Here is an 8,708-nt window from a genome sequence, read left to right as displayed (position 1 = left end):
GGAAATGCCAACGGGGAGCTGCTTAGCCAAACCCACAGAAATTGGCGTAGTATTCTGTTGCTTTGGATCTTTGCTGTGATTCCATGTGAGGGTGAGTAAGGTTGGGAGACTGGAACAAGCTGACAAATTCTTTCCACACCTCCTAAGGCAAAACTTAGTCTGAGGACTGGCCTGTGTTCCCAGCAGGGTACGAGCATAGAGAGTGCACTGTGCTCTTCACCACAGCAGACTGGGATCTGTCCTGCTCATAAGGGGCTGTGCCAGCACATCCCAGCCTAGCCCCTGGGATTCTGGTCCACTGTACTTAATTGAAATGCAAAATAGCATGATAGGGTTTTAAAATTTTGTTCTATGTCTGAGAATGATATGGGGAGAGCAGGAAGGATGATCCATACGCTGACAGTAGAAGAGTGGAGAAATGCTCTTAAGAACTATTCACATGTATACTGTGGCATTAAACCTCCACCAGGGTGTGAGCAGAGCATCAAAAGACAGGACTCTGTGGTTCCTCTCCTGCCACTGACTTCTTGCAGAGCCACGGGCGACTCAGTTATGTCTCTGTGCTATAAAGATCATCCCCACTCTGGATAGCAGGTGACTACAGCAGTAAATCCAAATGCAGCCGTTTCATTGTGATGCTGGTTGTCATCCAGGACACTGAAATGTGAAAGGTGCTGTGGCAGCTGTGATGTATTTTTACGCATATTTTGTCTGGCAAGCAATAAGTTAGTCCTAAATTAATGGGAGAAACATGAGCAGAATTAGAAATTACAGTAGAGGTGGCACCAAACTTGGGCTAAAACCATGGGAGGTCTCAAGCTAGAACCACCCTGAAGGAGAAGGGATATGTCACACTGCCACTAAAGGAGTGTCACTTAAAGATGTGTATGTGATGAACCAAGAGATATGTACTGCTGTGCTGGAGAGTTAAATACCTGAAGTGTTTTCTAGCTAAGTACTTTCTTCAGGATCACAGCTAATTGACATGCCTGTTTTTAGATCTATGGCAACATCTTTTATATCTTCTATGACTCCTTTTAAATCCTAGGAATCCTTTATAGAGCCTTTCATGCAAACAGATATGGCCAGAGTGAGTTTATGCAATATGCTCTGAAATCCAGAAGAGAGATTTTCTATTTTCCTTTTTTTGTTTGGGTTTTTTTCCTCTATCTGTATCCCTGCTGTTAGGAAGAAACGGTAGAGTTTGTCACATAAAATTAAACCTACTTTTACTTACCAGGCACTGAAACACCAGGGCATTTGGGTTTTTTTAGCTAGGGTATTCTTAGCTGTGTTTGGAAATGCACCTAAGATATTAGGTAAACACTACAAATGAGATGTAAATGGAATCAGAGAAACAGCTGCCACCTCTTTTGCTAGCTGATTAATTTTTTTCTGAGTCACAACAATTACATTTTGGCGTGGCACACCCATCTGCAGTAGTTGCCACTGCTGCTTGTTGATGGGCTGGGGGGGCACCTCCCCAGCAGTGAATTTCGATTAATCTCAGCCCGTTTAAAATGCCCTGCAACACTTCCCCTGTCCCCCCAGGAATCCCTCTGGCTGGATGTACCTGCTGCACTCGGGATCGCAACGAGATGAGACAGGGGTGGGCAGATATTTACAGACTGAAGTTCCTGCACCAAATTTCTCCCGATCTCCAGCTTATTTCCCAATACCATGGGCTCTGCCATGCATTTTTGAGCTTCCACTGTCCTCTAGTGGTGTTTTCTTTGCAAAAGGAAGATGCTCAGAGGACTGGAGCACCTGTGGAGGCAGGATGAGCTGGGGATGTTCACCTGGAGAAGAGAAGGCTCTGGGGAGACTTTAGAGCCCTTCCAGTGCCTAAAAGTACTCCAAGAGAGCTGGAAAAGGACTTTGAACAAGAGATGGAGTGATAGGACAGGGGGGAATGGTTTTAAATTGACAGGGGGCAGGGTTAGATGGGATATTGGGTAGAAATTCTTCCCTGTGAGGGTGGGGAGGCCCTGGCAGAGGTTGCCCAGAGAAGCTGTGGCTGCCCCATTCCTGGAAGTGTCCAAGGCCAGGCTGGAGCAGCTTGGGATAGCAGAACGTGTCCCAGTCTAGCAAATGTAAAGCTTGAATGTGTGTCTCTGCCTCTTCTCCAAACCTTCTCTCCTGTACTGGTTCCCAAGCCATCACTTTGAATATCCATATGTGCACCCCCGTGCAGACACCAGCACATCCACTCTTCCTGCTTTCCCTTCATTTCAGCAGGAGCAGTTATTTGGTTTTTTGACCAGCCTTTATTTTTTGAATTAGCCTGGATGTCAGCAGTAATATTTAGATGAAATTTAATGAGTTTATTTTTTGCCTCACAAAGGGGCTGCCAATGTGTGGGAGGCAGCTGGGTATTCAGCTGAGAGCTTTGCAACTGGGGTGCACAGGAGGAGGGATTGTACTTAAGATGTTGTCTGCGTGTAGCTTGCAAAATGCTTTAGGGCATTAGTGGGAAAAGATGTTTGCAAATATAAAATATTAACCAGCCTTTGTTTTTAATAAACTTGATTACTCCAAGGGAACAAATAACATTTGTTATAATGTGACTGTTTGTCCTATTTCCTGAGTTCATTTTATGAGTATGTCTTATCCCTCACCTGTAATAGGAGACCAGCTGAATATTTTATAAAATCAGTATTTCAGTAATATTCATATTATTGTATCAGTATTCCTACAGATGGGGCAATATATAACAAAATGAATAATTCTCAGAAAGCTATTTATTCAAGAAATCTAAGCCCAAAGTCCACAGAGACTCAGGTGCACACTTACCATTTCTCAGGGGAGTAATCCTATTGGATTCGATGTCAATATTTGCATGAGTGAATGTTAACAAGTTTAAGGCTTTTTTCTTCTCTGATGTCTATTTACATAATATAACAACCTTGAATTAATTGGATGACTGATTCTTTGAAAATCATCTTTATTTCCTCCTTTGAGGTGCCTGTGGCTGAGCTGTGATTTGGGTTGGTTGGCTGTGATAGCTTAGCTGTGATCTTGCTGATTTGTAGTGGGATAAACATACCAACACTTCTAATGAAAATTGTTGTCTGAGAGCGGCTTTTTGTATGGTTTTGGTTGGCTGAGTTTTGTTGTAAAAGCAGACATGGAGAGGAAGGTAAGCCAATCATTTGCCTTGTGTTGAACAAAGGATAAGGTGTTCTTCTCCCATCCTTTACCTGGCTTTCCTAGTGCACAGGCTCTGCAGTGGAGACATTCTCTCCCCATCTAGGCTTTGTATCCTACCTTAAGCCTTTATTACAGAATTTATCCTCTAGCAATAATGAATTTTTTATATTGGCTGTCTTTCTCTGAAATTCCTTTTCTTGAGTACTGGCAAGGAGTGAGATTCAGCAGTGTGACTGGAGGAGACTGGTGTAAGGATACAGTGATCCAAATGATCATGGCAGTAAAAAAAAGCAGGAGGATATTGACATCATCTGACTTCCAGTACCTGAGGCTGCAGTCTTTTTAACTGCTTTAGGGTGCTGTAAACACAAACTGCTACTGAGCCATCACCTGCCCTGTACCAGTGCTGGCACCTGGGTGCTTGTGTGGGCAGTTCAGTCCAGCCCAGCCAGATGAAAAGCAATTAAAAATTAAAAATAAAATTAAAAAAAAAAAAAACAAAGTAGAAGCACTGGTGTTGTCTTGCACCAGGCAAGAAAAGACACCCAAATCAAGTGTCCTAAATCACTTTCTGAAATGGCCTGAAGGTCACAGTCAATGTAGGACCAAGACTCCCAACTTTGCTTACTCTGAATTGTATCCAGGTCTGAACTTGGTGAGTGAACTGAGCAAAGTGAAGGCTGTGCGGCCCCTGTTCACTGCAGGTGATGTACCTGGGCCCTATTATAGTTAATGATCAAGATCCTGCACTTCAGAGAAAAAGCTTAATTTATCTCCTCAGACTTATCATCTGGGAGGGCCAATCCTTCTTTACTGTGAAGAGGAGCCTGGAGAGTTTAACCTCAGCAGGCTGCAGCAGTCCTTTTGAACCCCCACTGTCTCTGCATTGCCTCAACGGATGATTAGTTTACTTTTTTGGGTGTCTTTCTACAGTGCACTCCCTATTTGTAATGGAAATTATGTCCTTGGGAACTTCGACAAGTTCTTGCAAGACTGAATACCAGGAATGCAATGGAGATACCCAGCCACAGCACATCAACAGGTACAAGAAAGGAAAAAACCAAGCTGTGCTACTCTGACCATGCTGTTTACCCTCCTGCATTGCTGTTTGCATGTGAATATGAGAGATATTTGTTATGCCCTTCAGCAAATATTGTTCTCGTCAATACTGACGGGTATATCACCTGTGGATTAACAGCACTCATCCTCTCTGGAATGATGTTTTCAGTTCTCACTGGAGAGCCTTCAAAAGGAAGATCTTTTACCTCTGCAAGCAGCTTCTAAGAAGAGAAAAAGAGCACATGAGTTTTGATTTCAAACAAATTAATCTTTGGGTGTAAATCCACATTTCTGGAAAGGAATCTTGTTGTGGAAGTCCCCAGCTGTACTGCAGAAGCAGTGTCTCCTCTATGAAAATACAGATCTTTAAAATGTGCAATGGAATCTGACTCACCCGACAAGATGATGACCCCCAGGGGGGTGTCCCCCTGCACTAAGGACTGGTGTCTGTCTGAAGGGTCTATGGTATTTCTTACTTCAGCCTCCAAAATTATCTTGAACACAAGAAGAAAAACACCCAGATATTTCAGTGTTAAATGTAGACCTGTGTTTTCAGTTTTCTTATTTGCACTTTTCATGCTGCATTTCAAGGAGAATTAAATATGAAATATATCTTGTTATTTAGCCAACACTTTAATGTGCCACCCTTAGCAGCAAAATACTGCTCAGGAGAGTGCTCACCTGCATGTGTGTGTGAACTTTCGTCCAACGTCTATAGATGGGGAGGTAGTTTAGGAGGAATAACAGTAATTTCCCTCACAGTTTCATTCCAGTGGTTTATTTCTCCAGCTTATGCCATAAGCTTCTTCAGGGGAATCTGAAGAGCCAGATTTATAAAGGGAATGGATAATTTCATTGCAAAAAGACAAAACTAGCATTATGCATGTTAAGTTAAGGGTAAACAAATCTCATGCTTCAGGGCACAAAATGATTTCCTACTGGGCTCAGGAAAGATGTTTTTCTTCATGTAAAGCATTGTATGGTTGGCTAGACATATTGCTAAGAGGTTTATTTATTCTGTTGCCCTCTGAAGCATCAGTTTAGGAGGCTTCGTTTTAGGTTGTGCTAGAGGCAGAATGCAAGATGTTGTTATAATTTTACTTAGCATGGAGAGCCTGCTCTATAAACTTCCTGCTCCAGCAGACCTGTGATGCCTTGCAGTGGAGTCCATCAAAAGCAGCCCAGGCTCTCCAACCACCTTACCCAGTATCAGTGGGACCAAATGAGGGTAGAGCTGCTACTTCCTTGTACTCAGATAAAAACCAACGTAGGATTCATCTAACTTCCATCCTATAGTACTTATCTGCTGCTTCCATGGTGCAAGCAGCCACTGTAGAGATGTGATTCTCAGGATATGCTCTCAGGGCAGTGGAAATCAGCCACTCTCCCGAGTCTGCCTGCCAGTAAAACTGAAATACCCCACAAAAAAAACACATCCCAGGGAAGGAGCAAGCAACGTTGTGAGACAACCTTTCAGCTGAGGGCAGGGAGCCTCCCTGTCTGCATCCTGCCTGCTCTGTGCAGGGAAAGTGCCTGTGGCTGCTGCCCGAGAACACCTCCACACTGCCCGGATCCAGGCTCTGCCCATCCTCCCGTGCCAGCAGTAATTCAGCCTGTTACTTCAGCACAAAGAGCAGCAGACATGAAAGCAACTTTGAAAGTCCCCACAAGAACTGCCTTTGTACTTGATGCCTGGAGTCAGGTTCCCTTAAGGAAATGGAAAGAGAGAGAAATAACTTCTAACAGCCTTGGTAGATTTTCTTATTAGTGGGAAGCCTATGTAATTTGGTAGAAACAGAAGGAATCCAAATCTGTGAATCCAGTGAAAGCCACAGGAACTTAGGTGTATGCATTTGGGAAATTCACTGACAGGAAAGGGAAGGCTTTCAGTTAAAACATTCCAATACACCATCTGAGCTCAAATTCAGTTAATGTGTTTGTCATGCTTGTTTTGTAAAGCCACCTCTTCTCTCTGTGACTGAATCTTGCATCTGTAAAATAAGGGTGACAACCACCACTTTTTCTCAATTTAGGATGCAAGCTGCTATGGCCTGGAGCAGGTGCTTTATACAGAGTTTAACACAATATTTAATATAAATAGTCACAGTGCTTTCCAGACAGAAATTATTTTATTGTGAATAAGGCTGAAACATTTTTTTCCCATTTGAAATGTCCAGGGTCTTGTTGTTGTCTGTCATTTCCTCCTCTCTCTAGCCTGACATGTTTTTGAAAGCTCTGACAGTTCCATGAGTTAATTACAACCATCATACTGGGTGCAGCTATTTTATAATGAATTAATCTGCTGGGTGAGGGGAGCTCTGTCTGTAGGTCACTGGCATTTTGTTTGGGTGACAGATGACAAGTCTGCCAGTTTTGTGTGTCTCAGGGTCTGTCATGGTGAGGATCAGTCATGTCAAGCTGTAATTGCATCCTTTGAGATCAAGCCACGCTTCACAAGGGAGCCAGGGAGGTCTCTGCTCACTGGGATCTCATGGCTGTGGTTCTGCAGCTCAGCCAAGGCTCTCTCTGCTCTGCCAGCTCAGGGTACAGCTGTGTGACAGCTGGAGCAGGGGACACAGCTCTGAGCTTCTTCAGGTGAAAAACAAACTCAAGCTTCACTGCTGGTTTTCTGTGTACAAGCTGAGGTGGTGATGGAACATCACCCCTTGTAGCCTGGTGGAAAAATTTCATTTTCCACATCTTCACTACCCCTACGGGAGTCTGCAGGAAGAGATCTGGTTTTTCTGGGCACTGGAGGAAGAAGAGAGGAGGTCCTTTGGCATGAAGATGCTGCAGAATGTTTCCTCATGCAGATAATGTCTGGGAGATTTAAGACTTTCTAAATGTCTGCCTCATAATTATCCCCACATTCCATTTTGCTACACAGCAGAATTGGGGTGACTTGGAACTGGAAAAGATTTGGTTTGAGAATGGGAAGTACAACTGCATATAACAGGATTTACATGCTATGAAGGGAGGTGGCCATGAAATAAGATCAACAGCTGCTTTATTGGGAGGCTGCTGGTGGCTGGAAGAGGTGCCTCGCTTGAAGGTTATATGGGTTACCTTTTTTATTTGAAACATATGTATATCCTCTGTTAGGCACTTCTGGTATCGTAAAACTACTTTTTTTTTTTTTTGTAAACAAGGTAAAAAGCTATAATTTCCTGAAATTTAAAACTTCTGAAGAGCAGCAGATTGCAATTTCAGGGGCACCTTGTCCTTAATAGAGACAAATATTGCATCTCCATTGAGAATTGCTCTTCAAATTAGAAATTCAAGCCTTAATCTCTCAATCAAACAGTACTAAATAAAAACAGCATTTAACTTTTGCTGTCACTCTTTCTTGAAATAGAAGATGAAAAGAAGAAACTGTGTTGCAGGAGCCTCCTCTAGAAATTCCACATTACTTTGTCAAAGCCTTTTAATGTTGTAACACAAGCTTCTGAATTGCAAATAGCTGGGCTTAGAAGTAATTAAAGAATTCCTACAATATTCCAACCAAGTTCAAAAATGTTACTTTTACACATGCTGCTGAGATAAGGAGGAAATTGGGGGGTAGAAGACAAGGTCATCCTTGGAGGAGTTTTATTATCCCTTGAGGCCAGAACTGGAACATCCTTCAGCACAGTGTGATATAATCACAAATAAAAAATAGTTCCTGTCCAGTGTGGACATTGCCATCCTCACTGACAACGGGACATGGGAGAATTCCAGTTGTCAGGTTATAGGTGGGAAAATGAGGCATGTGGCAAACCCCTGACAAGAGTCTGTAGCAAGAGTCATGCTTTCCTCATGGAATTTACCAGCACGTTAATCACAAGATCTGTTTTGTTGCTTCCGCTTGGGGCACAACTCTTCTGTAAAAAAATGGGTAATATGTAGCCTCCAGAAAATTGGCTTCCAGTATAGAGGATTAAAGGTGTCCATCAGTAGGTGTCTCTATGTAACTGAGCTGTCTAGGAAAACCTTTTAATCACTTGTGGAAACCCATAAATTTATCTCATTTTTATCTCACCTTTCTCTTTGCTCCTAGGCTGGACTCCATAGCAAAACCTGCCAGTCAAAATTCCCACAGCAGCCGCTGTGAGCTCACTGGGGTCAGGTTTTCCAAGCAGGCCCCTCTCATTCTGAGGCCACACGTTCTGCCTTTACTCATAGTGAGAGCTTAGTAGCTCCTGCTCAGGAAAACACAATAATGTCTTCTCCACGGTGGTAGAATGAGGCCATAACTGCAGCAGATGTGCCCAGCAGGAAACAACTTCAGTGCATGGAAATATCAGAAATATAGATGAGTAACAGCAGCCCTGGTTAGAGCTCTGCAGCTCCAGCTGCTGCCAAAGTTCCTGCAGCTTTGCCAGAGCAGAGTAAGTTAAATCAGCTCTGACTCGGAGTTTCTTTGTGCCATAAATCAGGGAGGCACTTGGAGACGTGCAGAAGCAAGGACTGCTGTAAACTTGTCTGCCTTCAGCACAGCTTGGATAGAGGAGAAAACTGAC

The sequence above is a fragment of the Aphelocoma coerulescens genome, chromosome 18, assembly GCF_041296385.1.
Source record: "Aphelocoma coerulescens isolate FSJ_1873_10779 chromosome 18, UR_Acoe_1.0, whole genome shotgun sequence".
Classification (NCBI taxonomy): Eukaryota; Metazoa; Chordata; class Aves; order Passeriformes; family Corvidae; genus Aphelocoma; species Aphelocoma coerulescens.
The sequence above is the reverse complement of the archived record's forward strand: the minus strand, read 5'-3'. Positions refer to the sequence as shown.